The sequence below is a fragment of the Balaenoptera physalus genome, assembly GCF_965194825.1.
Source record: "Balaenoptera physalus genome assembly, chromosome: 6".
Taxonomy (NCBI): Eukaryota; Metazoa; Chordata; class Mammalia; order Artiodactyla; family Balaenopteridae; genus Balaenoptera; species Balaenoptera physalus.
The window spans coordinates 19,790,177-19,812,846 of record NC_138885.1 but is presented as its reverse complement, the minus strand read 5'-3'; positions in this window follow the sequence as shown (position 1 = coordinate 19,812,846).

The following is a 22,670-nucleotide window of genomic DNA, read 5'->3' as shown; positions in this document are numbered from 1 at the left end:
GGTAGTCTCTGGTGCATAGAAATAAAAGAGGCAGTCTCAGGGGTAGCATATGGGTTGAAACCCAATAATAAAAATCAATCAGCTTGTCCTAAGTAGTAGTTATCATTTGAAAGAGGCTAGGTAGAGAAGGTGGATATGGTAACATTTATAGATAGAAGAGATGAGAAGCAGATGAGAGAAAAGATCTTCAAAGAAAAATGAAAGAGGTAGAGTCTGGAAAAATTCCTGAGCTGAAGAGAACATAGGTATGGCTGCTTTTGATAGGTTGTCTGTGGCTCAAGTTGTGGGTATAGAGAAAGCTGCTAAAGGTAATAATTCACTGGAGAAAACAGAAGCACAATGGTCAGAACTGGGGCACAGGATCAGGGCTGAACAGGACTCAAGGATGAGCCAGATTGTTGATGTGGTAACTGTTACACTCATGGCCCCCAGTAAGCCATGGCTCTCAATGTTCATACTCTTGTGTGGTCCCTCCCATAGTGACTCTGGGCTCAGCCAGGTAAATTGTTTTGGCCAATGAGATGTCAACAAGTGTGATAAATGAGAGGACTGATAAGCACTTGTACATCGAACCTATGCTCTTAGAATGCTCCTTCTTTGAACTCTGAGGCCACCATGCTGTGAGGAAGCCCAAGGTAGCCATTTAAGTCCCCAGATTGGCCAGTCCCCCAAATGAAGCCCCAGTTTTCATGGAGCAGAAATGAGTCTTCTCCATTGTGTCCACCCAATTTCCTGACTCATAGCATTGTGAGCAAATCAAGTGATTGTTGCTTTAGGCCACTAAGTTTGGGGCCCTTTGTTATACAGCAATGGGTAACCAATACAGGTGGCCTCCTACATACAGAGCTCCCATCTCAGGTCAGAATTGGCCCTAGAGCTGGTGGGGTTGGGGGTGAGAGGTGTGGGAAGAGAACAATCAAGCAACCTGCAAGCAACCAAGGAATCTCCATACTGTTCTCCATAGTGGTTGTATCAATTTACATTCCCACAAACAGTGCAGGAGGGTTCCCTTTTCATCACACCCTCTCCAGCATTTTTTGTTTCTAGATTTTTTGATAATGGCCATTCTGACTGGCATGAGGTGATACCTCATTGTAGTTTTGATTTGCATTTCTCTAATAATTAGTGATGTTGAGTATCTTTTCATGTGCCTCTTGGCCATGTGTATGTCTTCCTTGGTGAAATGTCTATTTAGGTCTTCCGTCCATGGAGCTCAATAGCAAAAAATAATCACTTAACTTTTTGTGAGAGCTTTTCAGTAAGTTCAGTTACTTGTAGCTGAAAGTGCATTAACAACACAGGCTTGTGCTTTTTCTTTTTAATTTATGGAATTAAAATCCACAAAATGACATGGGTGCTTACTGCAAGCTGGAAATTCTGTAAATAAAAATGTTTGCAAACACTTTCCATCTTCAATGGGGAGGCTCTATCCTTGTCTCCGTACTTTCTCCCTACCTGATCCCCTCAGTACCAATTTCTGAAATGCACTAGGATGCAGCAGGGAGCCAGGCTGGTAATTTTAGTGCATTACAGCCATGAATTACAGAATTGCAGAATTATTATGGGTTATGTGTGTTCATCTTGAACTAAGACAGACCTTTTGGTTCCAATTGTCATCTTGTGACCCAAGTGGGCAATACCCATTTATCCTTACTACCAAGGGCTTTGAGAAGGACACCAGATATAAACACTTCTCCTATCCCTTCTTGCTCAATGCCTAACACACCTGCTGACTTTTCCCTCTGGTACCTGAAACTTTAAAAAGGCAAGAAAAGACACACATCAATATGTTGAATAACTGTATCTTCCAAATATCATATTCTGGTTTTCTAGACATACAAATGTGTACAATAGCCTTGTGCAAAAATAGAAGTACAGCTTATAACACCATTTCCATCTGACATGTTCTGCTACAGAGAAGACCCTATTACATTCCCTAATGTTTCCCCAACATATTCTCTACCTGAGTACCAAACAACTGTAAGATGCTGCTATAGAAATTAGTAGTTATATATCTGTAATTGTCTTCAGCTTTGACTGTATCTATAATAAGCCACTGTGCTGAGGTCATTAAACTCTAAATAAATCAGAGGATGGGGATGACTAGTATCTAGCCCCACTACTGGGTGACAACGCAAAGCTTGTCCTTATTACTCACTCTGGGGTGTCTTCCCAAAGAAAGATCCTTATTACTGATCCCAAAGACAGATCAGCAAGGCTGCGTTATTTGGGGAAAGCTGAGACCTGTGAACGCAGAGGGACAGCAGTGATCAATGGAGCATCCCCATTATTCATCACTGGGAAAACCTAGGGAGGGAAAACGTGCCCTACTTCCTCTCACTGCCCTTAATGGAACACAGTCTCATCACTCCATCTCTCTTCTGAGCCTGTGCTAGAGCAAATATTTTTGGGATGTGCACAATTTGAAGCGACCCCGTTAAGTCAGGATGGTAAATGTTGTAACGCATTTACCGCCCTCCCCCGCCCCCGCCCTTGGAGAAGATGGATGAATGTTGCAGGTGGGCTTCCTAGGTAGAGACTGTGACAGAGCCTTAATGAGGTTTAGAACAATAGGCCAAGGTCCTTTCTCAGAAGAGAACCACAGACTCTACCTCCACTTGGTGTGGTAGATATATTAGAAATGCAAGGATCTGCACTAAGTTTGCAGCTGGAAGCAGGGCAGTTCTTGGGACACTTAGGTCAGAGTTCTTTCCTCTGATGAGTTTTGCTGTTCCAGGAAGGCTCTAGGTGAGGCAACTCAAGTGTTCAGTGGGTTCCGTATTTTAATCTTCATCATTTGGTTGGCACTTGCTCTTATCCTATTTCCATCCCTTTCTTTTCACTCTTAGACCCAGATGTCTTCAAGCTACAGGACTTCTTCCATAGCCAACCAGAGGGTATCTGGTCACTACAGCCTCACATGCTACCAGAAGCCAAGCGAGATACGAAATGCTAGCAACTCCTTTTGTCCATGGAAAGAAGATGGTGCAAGGGAATTCCTGTTAGTTCGAGTAAGAGTATGTTGAGTACCACATCCTGGCGAGGCCCTCAGAGGACACAAAGACGAATGAAGCATGGCCCAACTCAAATACCTCACTGTCTAGAGTAAGGATTGGCAAACTACATCTGAGGGCTGAAGACTGCTGCCTGTTTTTGTAAATAAAGTTTTATTAGAACACAGCAATGCGCACTCATTTACATATGGCCTATGGCTACTTTCCCTCTATAATGGCAGAGTTGAGTAGTTGTAACAAAGATCATATGGCCCACAAAGCCTATGATATTTACTATCTGGCCCTTTACAGAAGATGTTTGCCCACCTCTGTACAATTCAGTGATTTGGGGCATATTTACAGAGTTATTGCAACTGTCACCACTATTGAGTTTCAGAACATTTTCATCACCCCAGGAGAAACCCTGTGTTTGTTAGCAGCCAACCCCCTAGCCCCTGGCAACCACTAATTTAATATCTATCTCTATGGATATGCCCATTCCTGACATTTCATATAAATGGAATAATGTAATATATGGCCTTTTGTTACTGTCTTCTTTCACTGAATATACTGTTTTCCAGGTTCATCCGTGTTGCAGCATGGATCCGTACTCCATTTCTTTTTATTGCCAAATAATATTCCATTGTGTGGATATACCACATTTTTCTTATTCATCAGTTGATGGATATTTGGGTTGTCTCCACTTTTGGGCTGTTATTGGTAATGCTGCTATGAACATTTGTGTACAGGTTTTGTGTGGACATAGGTTTTCAATCCTCTTGGGTATATAACTAGGCGTGGAATTGCTGGGTCATATTATACAATAACTATATGTTTAACACTTTGAGGAAGTAGTGAACTGTTTCACAAAGAAAATACACTGTTTTACAACCCTAGCAGCAATGTATGAAGTTTCCTATTTCTCCACATTCTTGCTAACGCTTGTTATTATCTGTCTTTTTTTTTTATAAATTTATTTATTTATTTGTTTTTATTTTTGGCTGTGTTGGGTTTTCTTTGCTGCTCATGGGCTTTCTCTACTTGCGATGAGCAGGAGCTACTCATTGTTGCGGTGCGTGGGCTTCTCATCGCGGTAGCTTCTCTTGTTGTGGAGCACGGGCTCTAGGTGTGTGGGTTTCAGTAGTTGTGGCTTGCGGGCTCAAGAGCACAGGCTCAGTAGTTGTGGCGCACGGGCTTAGTTGCTCTGCGGCATGTGGGATCTTCCCGGGCCAGGGCTTGAACCCGTGTCCCTTGCATTGGCAGGCAGATTCTTAACCACTGCACCACCAGGGAAGCCCTGTCCGTCTTTTTGATTCTAGCCATCCTACTGGGTATGAAGTGGTATCTTATTGTGATTTTCCCTCATGATGAATGATGTTGAAATTTTCAGGTGACTACTGGCCATTTGTACACTTTCTTTGGAGAGATGTCTATCACATTCTTTGTCCATTTTAAAATTGGGTTATTTGTCTTTTTATTGTTGCATTGTAAGAGTTCTTCACATATTCTTCATCCTAGTCACTTATCAGATATATGATTTGCAAATATGTTCTCCCATTCTGTATGCTGTCTTTTCACTTTTTTGATGATATCCTTAGAAGTTTCTTTTGTCATTTGTGCTTTTGGTGCCATACCTAAGAAACCGTTGCCTAATCCAATGTCACAAAGATTTATTCCCACATTTTTTCTAAGAGTGTTATGGCTTTAGCTTTTACATTTAGGTCTATCATCCATTTTGAGTTAATTTTTGTATATAGTGTGAAGTTGGGGCCCAAGTTCAGTCTTTTGCATGTGACACTGTTTGTTGAAAAGATTATTCCTTCCCTATTGAATTGTCTTTACATCTTTGTTGAAAGTCAATCAACTGTAAATGTGAGGGTCTATTCCTTGATTCTCAGTTCTATTCCATTGATCTATATGTCTATCCTTATGTTTGTACCACACTGTCTTCATTACTGAAGTTTTGAAATAGGTTTTGTAATTGAGAAGTGTGAGTCCTTCAACTTTATTCTTCCGTTTCAAGATTGTTTCAGCTATTGTGGATTCTTTGCATTTATGTATGAATTTTAAGATAATTTTTAAATTTCTGCAAAAAAAAAAAAAGCCAGCTGGGATTTTTGATAGGGATTGTATTAATCTATAGATGAGCTTGGGGAGTATTCTAGGATCAGTGTTCATCCTTTTGCTTTCAAAATGTGAGAATGGGTCACCTGGGTAACTTTCCTCAATGATTCCCAACAGTTTTGATCATCAAGATCCCTCTATAACGCAAAACATTACTGTTGACTGCTCAAAGGGTAAAAATTGTACTTTTTAAATTAATAGTAACCGTTTATTGCCTAAGTACATAAGGCCAAAAACTATTATGAATTTGATAATGATTTTATGTGAATTTGTATTTTATCAGTTCATAATAACATGTATATATAATTCAGAAATCATAAGGCATAATGTGGAGAGATGTGAAGTACTCTGTCTTCAGTCAATGTATGGTGTAATTATGGGGTCTTTGTACCATATGCAAAATGACTCCCATTTTGAGAACCTCTGGTCAACATAGAAGTCCTTCTTAGGCAACATTCCATCTTTCTGTACAGAATGCCTCAGCCACAGAAGAAGGAAGCTTGGCCAGTACTGGCCCCTGAGAACTAAGTAACAATGCCAGATAGCCCACAATCAACCCAGTGCTTGTGATGACTTGATTTTCTTGTGGGGGAAGGAAATCCCATACTGACTTGCTGCCCCTGCTGTCTCAGGCCGACCATGCTGATTGCCTCACCTGGCTTTGGAATCCTTGCTCCCAAAATGAGCTAACAATTGAGCTAATTGGCAGTAATGCTCAGAAGAACAAATCAGCCACAAAGACACCTTAACATTTTTGCTTTGATACCTCCAATTACCAGTCTTTATAAAAATAGAAAACAAGCAAACAAATCTCATGAGAACATTCTTATCTTTCCTGCTGCTACCATTTTTCTTTACATTTGGAACAAAGTGAAGAAATGAAAAAATTTCTTTCTTTTTTTTTTTTTTTTTGATTCAAGGAGCTCTACTGAAGAAAAAGAATGATGTACATTGATTGCTTACAACTGCCCAGAAGGACGTTTGACTTTTTATTCTCTTTTACTTGGAAAGATTCATTTTGCCATATTTTAATTGAAAGGTCACTGATTTTAGAATAAGAATATTTAAGCTCAAGTCTCAGATCCCTGTCTTGCTGGTCTCCGTTTCTTTATCAGTTATAAAATTAGTAACAGCTAACTTTTGGATGTGAGAATTAAGGAGAAACTTGAAGAGAGTAGTTAATAATTTAAGGATTGTTTTTATCATTAGTGCACTATTTCCACATTAATAATAATGTACCTGCTACTTCATGAGATTCCCAGACTCTTCTAGAGGGCCATCTATTTCCAGAGAGGCATAGGTCTATGTGGGTTTCCCTTCCTCTGGAATGAGGGGGCTGTGCACATTCTCAGGAGTGTGCCCAATCACGGAAGGCTCAGGAGATACCAGTCCCCAGGAGCTTCTTTCTGATGGCAGGAGTGGCCAAAGGCTGTGGGCCAGAGGCCCATATGAAGTGAGACCAAGACAGCTAGGAGAGAGAATGTCATCTACCAGAGAGAAGAGCATACACTTTTTCTCCCTCTAACTTCCCACTTGCCCATGTAACTGATATTGTTTTAACTCCGTGTGCCCTTTGGATCCCTGTATTTTCTTTTTCAGTATCAACTAACATTTTCTAGGCTTCTGGATTGGTGCAAACTATTTGGCTTTGTGGAAAATAATATATTTTGAAAGATGCACTAATAAAAAAATCCCTGTAATTTCCCCTTCTTTTCTCTCTTTTCCCCCTTCTGTACAAGCCAGATTGCATTCTGTGTTCATTGCCTCGGGGGCAGCTTGAAAGTGAAGGCTAGCCTGCCAGTCACTGGCTTCATGTATCTGAAGCCTGACCCATGAGCAAGAGTGGGTAAGGTGCCCTGGGTAGGGTTGGGGGATAATAGGAAAGCATGAAGATGGAGGAAGTGGGAATGCCTCTGAGGGAAAATGCCCAAGGTCAACAGAGAAGAGGTTCTTTCCCCTACTCTCCTACCTTCAGCTACAAAAGGGTCCTCTGGGCTGAGGGTTAGGCTCAGAGGGAAGAGTCAAGAGCAGAAAATCAACAGGTCTGAGAGGGCCATTGTGCACCTTACTTCAAAGGCAGGGTTTGGGAGCCTATGCAGCCACAGAAATTTTGGGGAAGCTGGAAAGCAGGGGGGTTCTTCAACCTTCCTCCATGGCCATAGTCCTGGAGGCTGCAAATGCCTAGATCGGTTATGTTTGAGCAGGATATCTCGCAAGATGGACCACAGAAAGCCTGGCTGAGAATCTTGTGTCTCATTCTGGCTCAGAAACTTCACAATGGGTCAAATATAGAAGAGAGAAGTACAGCCCCAAAGGGGCCACATGCACAAGAATCTCAGAACGTGGACAGGTGACTGAGGACCAAGTGGGGTGAAGCACATTTCGGCCCAACACCTGTGACTCAAGCACCAGGAGATGCCCCCCTCTACCCCCATGCTCATGGCCTTGGCACGAAGTAATCTCTCTTGAATAAAAAAAAATACCCTGGACAAAGGAGAAGTGGATCCCCACGATCTGAGATTACATCTTTGCCATCCTGGCAGGATGAGGGCTCAGATAAAATTTAAGTTGAGTTAAAGAAAATTCTCTAATTCTTACATATTTGAGTTGGTGGAATGAAATTCATACCCACCACACCATTCTTTGTTGATTCCCTGTATATATTCTACTCTACTTACTGTGAGTCCTTTGGGTGGGATTAATTGTGGTGCAACAAGTATAATTGAGCCTACCATTTACCTGGCCCTGTATTAGGTGCAGGGCACACCCCTGTGACTGAGGTATGATTGGTGGAAGGAAGCCTCTAGGAAAGCCCAGGTAATCCCTACCTCCTTGGGCAATCTCCAAGCTCTCCTGATATGTATGACCTTGTGAATCCTATCCATTTAGGTGCGGGCCAGACCTAGTGACTCACTTTTAGCAAATCGAATATTGCAAAAGTGATGGGATGCCATTTCCGATATTAGGTTACAACAAGACTATAATTTCTATCTTGTTCATTCTCTCATTCTCTCTTCTGGCTCATTCTGAAGGAAGCCAGCTGCCATGTTGTGAGCTACCCCATGAATAGATCCATGCAGAAAGGCACTGATGTCTCTGGCCAACAGCCAGTGAGGACCTGAGTCCTGCCAACAGACAGGTAGGGGAGCTTGGTCTCTTCCCATGTTGGACCTTCAGATGAGTCAGCCCTTGTTGACCCCTTGATTGCAGCCTTGGGAGGGGCCCTGAGGCAGGGACACCTAGAGAAGCCACCTGGATTCCTGACCCTCAGAAACCCTCGGAAAGAGTAAATGTTTTCTGTTTTAAACAGGTAAGTTTGGGGGGTATTCATTATAGAGCAATAGTTAAGTAGTACATGGTCCTTGCCCTCCAGTAACTCTTGCTCTAGGATTAGAATTTCTTTGGAATGGGCATCCATGATAATCAATTAGACCTGGGCATAATGGCATGGATTCTGTTAATTAGGTTTCAGGTGGTGAGACGGGAAGGAGGGAAGACGCAGATCAGTGAACAGGCAATAATGGCTTTTGAGGTCTGTGATGGACCTTCTCTATCCAAGGCATTTTCTTTAATTACCAAAGTTCATTTTCTTGGAATGACAATATTTGCATTTTCACTTAGTGGGTTGGCAGAAGTTGGAGAAATAGCATCGCGTGGTAGAGAAGAGAAAGCAGGGTTGTTCTGCTATTGACTTAGATCAAAGCAACACCTGAGTTTTGGGTGTCCACATTATATATACTCACACACATATTCTCATATACACACACGTGTGTGTGTGTCTCACATACACACACATATTCTGCCCTAGCCTCCACTGCATAGGCCTTTACTAAGGGCATCTTTGCTAGGAGGGACTGCCTGTGAGTGACATCTTTAGTCTCCATCACTTCTGTGATGGGGGGAGCTCTGAGTCAGTGATTCTCATCAGCCATCATTTACAGTTACAACCAATTCAGGTGCTACTTTATTGAAAATGGAAGGAGGTGATGGTGGAGGTAGCCATGAAGGAGAAATTGGACAACAACCTTTTCTCCTGAAAAGTCTCAACTTAGCCCAAACCTTGGGAGCAGTGCAATCTTTTAGATTCTGCTACCTGTAGCTGAGGATCCCTAAGCCACTATGGGGGTAAACTCCCTTCTCATCTCAAATATTGTATTCTAACAAAAGCAACCCTGGGCACGTAGATCATTTTCCTCTGATTCTTTCCCTTGGGTGTCATCACATTGGAACATTATTCCTGGTTCTTAATTTTAGGAGACCTTAGAAGAAAAGACACTTCAAACTGAAAGAGGGCATTGAAATCAATTATGAACCAATCAGCTTGAAACAGTTTCCCTGTTCTTTTTCTTTTCCCTTCTGTACTGGCAAATCCCCACTCACACTGCATTTGGGTGCAGGCAAACTGCTCCAACCTTCTGATAACTGTCTCAAATGTCAGAAGTCAGAGGGAGTACCAGCAGTCGGGCCCCATTTCTGCAGAAATACCACTGAGTTACATGGAACTACACGAATCTTACTGGAATAGCTTACATTTCATCTTGTCAGCCCAACTGGCTTAGGTTACTGCTTGTTATATGCGATGTTTTAGAGATAATCCATTCCTGGGCATAATGTGTATTTCGCCTGCTGAGTATTCACTCCTTTGTCTTCTGTTTACAGCACTCTGACTTTCTAGGGGGAAAATCGCACTCTTGGTCCACATGATCAGGTGGGACTGCTCCCACCCTTGGCTCTGGAAGAGGGCATGGGACCTAGGTATGAGCCATCAGAGGACTGTATCACCTGGACCCAGTGATTGGTTTAGGATGGACAAGTGACCCAACCCAGGCCAAACATAGCCATCAAGACTTGATTCCCGGACTTCCCTTAGAAGGGTTGGAAAAAGCATGTTCTGTTTTGGGGTTGGTGCTATAGGCAGCCCTCTTACGATTTCAAGGGGAGTGACTGTTAGTGAGTGGAGACAACATAGAGGAAAGGAGATCAGAGAGAAAAAAGGAGAGAGAGAGGAGTTTTGTGAGTCGATATACTTTTTTTATGTCCTCTTTTTTTGTTGTTTTGTTTAAACAAACTTAAGCTGGGTTTCTGTGATTTGCGGCATGATGAGTCTTGAGTAGATGTCAGGGAACAATCTGCATGGTCCCCGCACACTCTTGCTGGATATGCCAAGGACTCAAGGCCCTGACTGATCTTTTCTTGCCATGCTTTTCAGGATTGTGTTTGCACTGAGCAACCTGAGGGATGAGGTAACCTCTCCCACAAAGAGCAGGCTTGCTTCCATTTGCTATAAAGGTGGCAAATCCCCCAAATTCAGTGCTCTTTTCTTGCAACACCACCCACTATGTGTGCAGACATTCCTTTGGCCCACCTGTGTGTGCTGGGGGACCTGGGGGTGGGGACAGAAGGAACAGACACAAACGAACAGAATGCTCACGCTTTCCTGACTGTGACTTTTGTCTCTGACCCAGGAGTCTTGTGTCTTCTGCCAGCATCCGTGAAAAAGTAACAGACTAACTTATTAGCTCGAAAAGTAAGGCGAAGTCCCAGACCCTTCACACTTGTTGACACTGTATAGCTCGTTGGGCTTCCCTGGGCCAGGGCAGGGTGCATGGCAGCTTCACTAGGTGCATGTGTCTGACAGGAACACAGACTGAGTTGAGTCCTGGCTCTGCCACTGACTGGCTTTGTGATTGTGAGCTAGCTACCTAACCTCTTAGGCCTTTTGGGTTCTCCTCTGTGGAATGGGGCTACTACTGCCAATCACACAGACTTTTTCAGGAGGACTGAATAAGAAGATGATTGTAGTGCACTTGACACAGAGCCTGGCATAGAGTAAGCTCGGCAAGTGTTAACTATTATTAACTCCTTGGTAGTGGCACTTAGTACATTAGGTTAAGTGAAATAAGTCAGAAAGAGAAAAACAAATACCATATGCTAACGTATATATACGGAATCAAAAAAAAAAAATGTACTGACGAACCTGCAGGGCAGCAATAAAGACGCAGACAGAGAGAATGGACTTGAGGACATGGGGTGGGAGGGCGAAGCTGAGGCGAAGTGAGAGTAGCATCGACATATATACACTACCGAATGTAAAATATTTAGCTAGTGGGAAGCAGCAGCATAGCACAGGGAGATCAGCTCGGTGCTTTGCGATGACCTAGAGGGGTGGGATAGGGAGGATGGGAGGGAGGTTCAAGAGGGAGGGGATATGGGGACATGTGTATGCGTATGGCTAATTCACTTTGGTGTACAACAGAAACAAACACAGTGAAGCAATTATACTCCAATAAAGATCTGTTAAAAAAAAAAAAAGAAGCTAGGTTGCAGACAGTTTGAAGATAAACTTTTTTAAAAATAAATTTATTTATTTATTTAAAAAATATTTCCAAATATTTTCTTATTATAAAAAAAAGTTCATTGTTGAAAAATTGGGAAATACATATCAGAAAAATAAGAAAAGTTTTTAAAAATTATAATTCCACAACCCACACACCTCTTAATCGCATTTTGGTCAATATCTAGCTAGAATTTTAGTGTGGGTGTGTATGTGTCTTGTCAAGGCAGGGTCATGATGTACACACTGTTTTGTTGTCTGTTTTTCCTCACTTAATATACCAGACCATCTTTGCAGTTTATACTTCTTTTGTAGCTTTCTATTAAAAGTTATTACAAACTAGTAATATGAGTGAAAGAATGAGTAGCATAGAAGTTATTAGGAAGAGGGATAAAATGAACACCCAGGACCCCACCATGTAACTTAAGTAGGAGGACATCCCCTACACTGTTGAGGCTCCTGTGTGCCCCTCCCTGATCAGATCATCCTGCCCCATCCCCTTGATCTCAGGATACCATGATCCTGAATTTCTGTTTATAATTTGTATTTATTTATTCTTATAATTTGTATAGTTTTACCATGCATGTATATATTAATAAATACAACATCATTTGGTTTACTCCCTTTAGAACTTAATAGACATGGTATTATGCTGCATGTATTTTCTGTGACTTGCTTTTATGCTTGGCATATGTCTCTGAGACCCATCTGTGTTGATGCCATTGTTCATTCATTTTTCAGGGATATATGGTATTCCCATGTAGACATATGCCATGATTAAGTCATGACTAAGTATCTGGCTAAATCGCCAAGGCAATGGTTTGGTGAAGGATGTCTACCTCCCTAGACAGGTGCTTCAGACTCTGGATCCAAGCCATTTGCTCCCAGGACAATTAGAGGTTTCCCAGCACTAAGCAGAGAGACCCAGATAATATAGGTCCCAGGGCGTAATGTGGAGGAGATCCTCAAAAGCACAGAGGAGAAAAAGAAGGGTTGGGGGTTCAAGGTTATAGATAGAAGACAGTCTGGATGCCATAGGTGGATTGCAAAGATTCCACTGGGGGAAAACGTAGAAGAGATAAAAACATTTTTCCATAAGGATAAATGGCTGGAGATGTAGTACTGAACAAGCTAAGATTATTCTGCCTAAGAAAAAGCATGGGAAATGTCATACAATTTAAAACAACTTACGTGGGCTGAGGGTGTGGGGAAACTGACACACTCTTACGTTACTAACAAGAGTATAAATTAGCAAAACCTTCATGGAGGGTAATTTGGCCAAATCTACAAAAATGTAGATTTAAAATGTACCTACCCTTGGATCCAGTGATTAAATTTCTAGGAACTTATCTTATAGATGGGTAAAATTATATATGTAATTAGTTATTGCAGCATTATTTATGATAATAAAATATTGAAACAATTCAAGTGTCTTTCTATAGGGAATTAGATAAATTATGGTTGATCCAGCCCATGAAAAGAGTGTTGCTGCTACAGAGGATGAGGTAACTTCTGAGGTACTAGCAGCGTCCAATCTCCAAGTGTATTTGCTGTCTATGAATAGAATACCCTTGGTTATGGTGGTTGCTTCTGGGGATCGGGATTGCAGGGACTAGAGATGGGAGAAAGATATATTATTGCTACCTTTCTCTGTCTTTACAATTTTGTACCATATGAATGCATCAGTGAGCCAAAGAGTAAGTGAAATAAACATAAAAAGAGGTGAGAGGCTGCAGTCAAAATGAGGGAAGTAAAGGAGTGAAGAAGATGCAGGTACAAGCTGGAGCTTTGAGGAGAGGCAGAGGAATTTGCCCTGAAGGAGGGAATATCAGAAGATACGATGGTGAAGAGGATTTTTGAGAAGTTTTGCAGACTGTTGGGGTATACGGTCTTTTGCCAAGATGCCCTTTGCCCAAGGAAATCTTTACTTCATAATGCAACTTGTGAAGTTGGATTCTTTTTCTCTTTTTTTAATGTGTTTTTGTTTTGTTTTGTTCCTTTAAAGCAAAAGTTCTAAGAGTGATAATAACAGTAACAGTAAAATAATGATGTAATAATAACACCAACAGTGAAGGTTGGTTATTATTTTAGCATTTAGAGTGTGGCAGCCATTGACTAACACTTTCCATGCCTGATCTCATTTAGTTCCTATATCAACTGTATGAAGTTGGTGGTACTATTATTCCCATTTTATAGATGAGGAAGCCGAGGCACAAAAATATTAAGTAAGATATATTAAGATTACATAGCTAGGAAGTGATAGCATTGAAAGGTGAGCTCACTTTGGTCTGTCTTCAAAGATTGTGCTTCTAACTGCTTTGCTATATTCTTTTCCTAATGAATGAGTCATTTGTTAGAAAGTGTAGTAGCATGAAGGTGTGCACGTGCACACACCCACATACACCCACACACACCCCTCATCTAACTTCAGATGTTAACTGTTTACAAATATTTATGGGCCAACTTTCAGGGAGAGCTGGGATAAGAAAGAGGAATCAATGCTATAATCTTGTTCACCCAAGAAAAATCTAGCAATATTAGGACAATAGGCAGGGTAGTCATTTGCCGAGTGTTAGGAAGAAAGATGCCTGCAAACTGACAACCAAGCAGGTGTTGCTGCTATTCCTATTAGGCCCCCAGGAATTCCCAGAATGTGAGGCTGAGGAAGAAATCAAATAAATAGTTTGCTGACTCCACTAACTTGCAAAAGTATTTTCAAAACTCCAAGCAGATTGCCCACTGTTCAGAGGCCCTCAGACTCTAGGTGATCTTTCAGAGATAATGTGTTAACCCAAAAGCTCTTACAAATCACCCCAGAGCTAATATGAGCCAAGCTATTTCAGCTCAAATGGGGCATGAAGGAGCCAGTATTTTCCCTGGAAGACTCATTCTTTCTCCTTTACCCTTACTGTTCCAACAAGGCTGATTCCAGTGAGTTTCTGAGAATAATTCAAGGCTTATTTTCTCCAGAGGGAGCTGAAGTAACAACAGTATCTTTGCTACCTCTGAGGGAGAAAGTGTATTCTGCACTGTCCCCCACCTCAAGCCTTGATTTGTTTGGACAGAAAGTTTCCAGTCAGTTACTCATATTCCCACCAATGCCAACACTGTTCAATTCCGGTTTAAAAAGAAAGGACACTCCAGATTTGTGCTGCCAAATGCTGTAGTCACTAGTCTATGTGGCTACTGAGCACTTGGAATGTGGCAGATCTAAATTGAGCAGTTCTGTAAGTGTAAAATACACATCATGGTAGTTTGAAGACTTAGTATGAAAACAAGAATGTAATATATCCCAAAATTTTACATTGATTGTATGTTGAAATGATAATATAGGCAGTCCTTGCTTTGCAAGACAGTGCAGAACCATAAAAGTGACTTTGTAAGCCAAAACTACACAAATGATAACAATAATCAATAGGGGGAAATTATGATTATTATGTGACCTTTAGTGCTCGCTTTGGCAGCACATATACTAAAATTGGAATGATACAGAGAAGATTAGCATCAGCCCTGTGCAAGGATGATATGCAAATTCATGAAGCATTCCACATATTTAGCATGAGAAAGGAAACACTCACTCCAGTCCAGGAAGCGCTGAGAGTCCCATACAGGATAAACCCAAGGAGGAACACGCCAAGACGCATATTAATCAAACTGACAAATATTAAATACAAAGAAAAAATATTAAAAGCAACAAGGGAAAAGCAACAAATAAAATACAAGGGAACTCCCATAAAGTTATCAGCTGACTTTTCAGCAGAAACTCTGCAAGCCAGAAGGGAGTGGCATGATCTATTTAAAGTGATGAAAGGGAAAATCCTACAACCAAGAATACTCTACCCAGCAAGGCTCTCATTCAGATTCGACAGAGAAATCAAAAGCTTTACAGAAGCAAAGCTAAGAGAATTCAGCACCACCAAACCAGCTTTACAACAAATGATAAAGGAACTTCTCTAGGCAGAAAAAAAAAAAAAAAAAGAGGCCACAACTAGAAACAAGGAAATCACAAATGGGAAAGCTCACCAATAAAGGCAAATATACAGTAAAAGTAGGAAATCATCCACACACAAATATGATATCAAAACCAGCAACTGTGAGAAGAGGAGAATACAAATGCAGGAAATGGGAGATGCGATTGAAATTAAAAGACCAGCAACTTAAAACAACCTTGTATGTACATAGACTGCTATATCAAAACCTCATGGGAACTGCAAACCAAAAAACTATGATAGAAACACACACAAAAAAGAAAAGGAAATCCAGAAACAACACTAAAGATAGCCATCAAATCACAAGAGATCAAAAGAGGAAGGGATGAAAAAAGACCTACAAAAACAAATCCAAAACAATTAAGAAAATAGCAATACAAACGTACATATTGATAATTACCTTAAATGAAAATGGATTAAATGCTTCAATCAAAAGACACAGACTGGCTGAATGGATACAAAAACAAGACCTGTATATATGCTCTCTACAAGAGACCCACTTCAGATCTAGGGACACATACAGACTGGAAATGATGGGATGGAAAAAGGTATTCCATGCAAATGGAAATCAAAAGAAAGCTGGAGTAGCAATACTCATATCAGACAAAATAGACTTTAAAATAAAGAATGTTACAAGAGACGAGGAAGGACACTACATAATTATCAAGGGATCAATCCAAGAAGAAGATACAACTGTAAATATCTATGCACCCAACATAGGAGCACCTCAATATGTAAGGCAAATGTTAACAATGATAAAAGGCGAAATCAACAGTAACATAATAATAGTGGGGGACTCTAATACCCCACTTACACCAATGGACAGATCATCCAGACAGAAAATCAATAAAGAAACAGAGGCCTTAAATGACACATTAGACCAGATGGACTTAATTGATATTTATAGAACGTTCCATCGAAAGCGGCAGAATACACTTTCTTCTCAAGTGCATGTGGAACATTCTCCAGGATAGATCATATCTTGGGCCATAAATCAAGCCTCAGTAAATTTAAGAAAATTGAAGTCATATCAAGCATCTTTTCTGACCACAATGCTATGAGATATGTGACCTTTAGAATTTTGTGTCCAAACAATGAAAATTCTTGCTATCAGTTATAAATGTATGCAAAAATTTAAAAAGTGGTAAAACTAATTTATTTGGTACCCACTAATTTAAAATATTAGGAACACTGAGAAAAAAAGGTTTTTTTTCATAATAAACATATCAAGAGTAGGTTGAACAGGGCCTGCCGCCTTCCTGTTATATAACTTGTAATATGGACGAGCATCTTTTATGAGCCTTGGTGAATTATCATGTTCCTTTCTGAAATCAGTTCCCAGCATTTTATCCATTGCTTTCCCAATGTCATGAAATATCTCTGAAAGTTTCTTTAATGTGAAATTTTATTGCTGCTGTCACTTCTTCTGAGTCGTCTGCATCCTTTTTGTCACAACCACATTCCTCATTTCTGTCGGTAAGTTTACCTTCACTAAGTTTCTGAGGCTATTCATCTAGAGTCTCTTGAACAGAAGTGTCAATGTCCCCACAGTTGTTCATCTTGTAATCACACCTGCTTTCACTTCCAACAATATCTTTTGAAAATGTCTGTGCTGATCTCTCACCTCGTTGGCCAGTTCCCTCTTTAGATTATCCAGTTTTATAAGTGTCATGTGGATTTAACACTAAGAGACTAGGAGGCAACACAATTACACACTTCGCTGTCTATGCATGAACTGAATATCAGATGTGCACTGACCAATCACCAGTGGACTTTGAAATGCTTTGACTGGTCACTGATAATGATGTCCACCTGTTGTTTCCATAGTCATTTGTGGACTGAAAGTCTAGCAGTGAATTTTGTACTTTATGCAATTACTCACAGGTATTATACCAGAACAATTGAGATTTGAACCATGCTATTGGAAGACTAGTTTTATTAAATTAGATGGTGATAACTAAAATTAATGCATGTTGGAGCCATGCAAAGCAAAATCTGCCTATGTTTTGGATACTGGGTTAAATAAATTATATGATTAAAATTAATAATACTCGTTTCTTTTTACTTTCTGAGTGTAGCTAATAGAACATTTTAAATCACATATGTGGCTTACATTACATTTCTATTAGGCAGTGCTGCTTTACACCATATATTAACAAAAATGTTAAGAGAACAACAACAAAAAGAAATATGCAGGGACTTCCCTGGTGGCACAGTGGTTAAGAATCCACCTGCCAATGCAGGGGACATGGGTTCGAGCCCTGGTCCAGGAGGATCCCACATGCCACGGAGCAACTAAGCCTGTGCGCCACAACTACTGAGCCTGTACTCTAGAGCCCGCAAGCCACAACTACTGAGCCTGCGTGCCACAACTACTGAAGCCCGCGTGCCTAGAGCCTGTGCTCTGCAACAAGAGAAGCCACTGCAATGAGAACCCTGTGCCCCAAAACGAAGAGTAACCCACACTTGCAGCAACTAGAGAACGCCTGTACGCAGCAATGGAGACCCAACGCAGCCAAAAAATAAATAAATAGATTAATTAATTAAAAAAAGACATTATAAATAACTTTATGCCCATTTAAATGAAATAAATTCCTTGAAGAATATAACGTACCAAAACTGACAAAAAGAAAGAATAATCAGAATATCGTATATCTACTAAAGAGATCAAATGTTTTACTTTAAACCTCTCCATAAAGTATACTCCTGGCCCAGATCGTGTCTTTTGGTGAATATATGTAAAAAATCTAAATAATATATTCGAAAATGGAATTCAGTGATATATGAAATAGGTAATGCATCACAATTAAATGAAGTTTATCCTAGGAATGTTAGCAAGAGTTTACCATTAATAGTCCATATAATTCAATGTATTCACAGAAAATGGAGATAAATAAAATGATGATCTTAATAACTGAGAAAAAATTTTTGATAAAACACAATATTGATTTACAGTAAAGACTCCTAGCAAGTCAAAAAGAGAAGTCAATTTAATGGTCAATTACTGAAAACTTTCTTCCTGAGGTTGGGGGCACTATATGGATTCTACTAACACTATTTCTATTAAAATAAAAATGAAGATCTTAATGCAATAAGGCAATAAAAAGAAACAAAAGTCATAAGGTTTAGAAAAAGACAAAATAAAACTGTCATTATTGATAGAAAATATGATTGTGTACATAGAAAATCTTAAAAAACATCTAGAGTTAAACAACTAGAATTAATAAGTTTATTATCCAGGTTATTGGATCCAAGGTCAGTGTATGAAATCAATTATATTTTTATACACCAGCAACAAAAAAGTTGCAAATGAAATTAAAGTAAAAGAGATAAAATTTATATTAGCATAAAACGCATCAAATCTAGGAATGTATTTGATGATAAATGATCAAGACCTCTACACTGAAAACTATACAACTTTGCCAAAAGAAATTTCAAAAGCCTTAATAAATAGAGAAGTTGTTTTTCCCCATCTTCATGGATTGGAAGAATTAAAACTGTTAGGATGTAAATTTTTCCCAAATCAATCTTCAGATTAAACACCATTCTAATTAATGGTGTTTTCAGTAGGTTTGTGTAGAAATTGACAAGCTGATTTTAAAACTCATATAAGAATGCAAGAGGTCAAAAACAGTCAAGGAAATCATTAATAAAAAGAAAAAAGCTGGAGGACTTATACTATCAGGTTTCAGGACAATTATAAAGATTGAAGTTTGCATAAGAATAGAGAAAAAACTTAATAGAATAGAAAAGAGTCCCACATCTACAGAACTACCTCATGTTCAGCAGGGGTGACACTGTGGTATAGTGTAGAAATAATGCTCTTTTTAATAAATGGTGCTATTTGGTTATTTGGATATCCAAGTGGAAATAATTAATCTTTATTGTCACCTTATACAAATAAATTCCAGGTGGATTGTAGACTTATATATGCAAAAGTTAAACAAAAGCTTTTAGAAAAAAGTCAGAAGATATTTTTATTAACTCAGGTAGACAAAGTTTTCTTAAATAGAATATAGAATATGCTAATCATAAGACAATAATTCAGACTCCATTAAAATTAGGAAATTCCTATTCCTCAAAAGACACCATGAAGAGAATGAAAACCCAAGCCACACAACATTGAATATGTTGGTAATTCATATAAAAAGACTCATATCCAGAATACATAAAGAACTAAAAATCATTAAGAAACAGTTAACCTAATATAAAAACAGGCAAATCACTTAAATAGTCACTTAATCAAAGAGGATAGCCAAATGGCCAATAAACATATGAAACATGTTTAGCCTCATCAATCATCAAGATATGCACATTAAAATGACAATATAACACCACTACACTTTCATTGGACTAACCAAAGCAAAGACAGACATGACCAAATCTTAGCAAGGGAGTACAGCAACTGAACTCTCATTCACTGCTGGCAAATTAAGTATAAATTTGTACAATCACTTTGGAAAAATGTTTGACAGTCTCCACTAAAGCTAAATGTATGCATATCTTATAAGCCAGTACTTCCACTCCTAGGTATTCACTCAGTAGAAATACAAACACAGGGCACCCCAAAATGTACAAGAATGTTTATTGTACTATTTGAAATAGCTCTGAACTGGAATAATATGTTCATCAACGGTTCATCAATGGTTAATGAATGACCGTTTATCAACGGTTGAATGTATAAATAATTTTTTGTATATTTATACAATAAATACTATAGAGCAATGATAATAATGACCCACTGCTACATGCAACAAAGAGTGAATCTCTAGGAGTGACATCAGCATCACTCCTAGAGGCATAAGTTACCCCTCTTTTCTCCTTTTTAAAGGAGACTAATTAGACATCCATGACTGAACAAAGGTGCCTCTGCAGATTACACCAAGGCACCCAACAGGTTTCTAGCCCACCTATGCATCTGGAAAAAATAAAAAGAGCAAAACCTTAGAAAGGGCTGAGGATTCAAGCAAGTCATCAAGCCTGCCCCACCCCTATTTCCTGGGAAAAAGGAAACCTGAAGAGTGTACAACTAGGCAGATACCCATAGATGAGAGAGAATTTGTGGAAGTCCAGCCTGCCTAAGGGGTAGAGTCCAGCATGCCACTGGAGAGGGACAGAGACGAGTTTGAATGCAGAGGAGAGGAAGGAACTTGGCAAGGTGGCCCCCCTCATCAAGGTGATACTGCAAAGGGCTAGGCTTTTGATGGCAGCAGCGGAGACTTCTCCAGCACAGGAAGAGGAAAGAAGTGACCATTCCTATGGAGGAGGTGGAGAACAAAAGTGGTGAGTGACTGCCCAGCTATCCCCGTTAATGAACAGAAGGAGTTCTTTACCAAAGAGGCTGAAATTAAAACAAAATAATCAAACAGAAATTCTGGACCTGAAGAATTCAATGAATGAGATGAGGAATGCAACAGAGGGCATCGGCAACAGGGCAGACCAGGTGGAAGAAAGGATAAATGACTTGTAGGATAGAAATATAGAAGTAATTCAATTAGAAAAGGAAAGAGATCTAAGACTTTTTAAAAGTGAAGAAACCCTACAAGATCTATTGGATTTAATCAGAAAGGCAAATATAAGGATAATCGGCATACCAGAAGAAGAGAGGGAAGAGGGGGGCAGAGAGTATATTTTGAGAAATAATAGCGAGAACTTCCCAAACCTGGGGAAAGACTTGGACATAAAATTCCATGAAGCTAATAGAACACCTGACTATTTCAATGCAAAAAGATCTCCAAGACACATTACAGTGAAACTGTTAAAATCAATACTAAATAAAGAATCTTAAACGTAGCCAGAGAAAAAAAGAAAGTAACCTACAAAGGAACCTCTGTCTGGCTACCAGTAGATCTCTCAGCTAAAACTCTACAGGACGGCAGAGAGTAGAATGATATATTCAAAGTGTTGAAAGATAAAATTTGTCAGCCAAGAATAATTTCAGCAAAGTTATCCTTCAGTTATGAAGGAGATATAAATGCTTTCCCCTCTCAAAAAACAAACTAACAAAAAACAACCCCCCCACAAAACTGAGGAAGTTCACCACCACTAGACCTTCCTCACAAGAAATATTGAAAGAAGTTCTTCAAGCTGAAATGAAAAGAGACTAACTGGCAACATGAGAATATGTGAAGGTACACAACACTGGTGTAGGTGAAAATAGATAGTCAGAATTAGAAAACTGTAACTCTATATTAGAATGGTGTGTTAACCACTTAACTATAGTATAAAGATTAAAGAAAAGAGTATTAAAAATAACTATGGGTACTATAATTTGTTAACGACTACACAACATAAAAAGAGGTAAATTGTGATCTCAAAGGTATGAAAGGGAATGAGTAAAAGAGTGGAGCTTTTATAGGTGAATGAAGATAAGTTGATATCTTTATAAAATAGACTGTTTTATCTACAAGATGTTTTATGTAAGCCTCATAGTAACTACAAAGCAAAACTCTAGAATATATTTATGAAACATAAAATAAGGGGAGACTGAGGTTACCAAAGGGAAAAAGAAACAATGGAGATACAGAACAAACAGAAGGCAAACAATAAGATGGCAGTAGTAAGTCCTTATGTATCAATAATCACCCTAAATGTAAATGGATTGAATTTGCCAATCAAAAGGCACAGAAAGGATGCATAAAAACAAGACTCAACTATATGCTGCTTACAGGAGACTCACTTCAGCTCTAAGGACACACACAGAAACAAAGTGAATGGGATGAAAGAAGATATGCAAGAGGAAACCAAACAAAAGCAGAGATAGCCATACTTATATGACACAGAATAGACCTTAGGCCAAAAATGGTAACAAGAAGCAAAGAAGGTCATTATATAATGATAAAGGAATTAATACATTAATAAGATATAACAATCATAGATATACATGCACCCAAGATTGGAGCACCTGAATCTATTAAGCAAATACTAACAGATCTGAAGGGAGAAATACAACAACACAATAATAGTAGGGGCCTTCAATACCCCACTGTCAGCAATGGATAGATCATTTAGACAGAACATCAACAAGGAAATGTTGGAATTGAACCTACTTTAAACCAAATGGACTTAACAGATATATATATATATATAAAACATTCCATCCAACAGCAACAGGATACACATTCTTCTCAAGTGCACACAAAACATTCTCCAGGATAGAGAATGTTAGACCACAGAAACAAGTCTCAATAAATTCAAGAAGACTGAAATCAAGCATTTTTTCCCTACCAC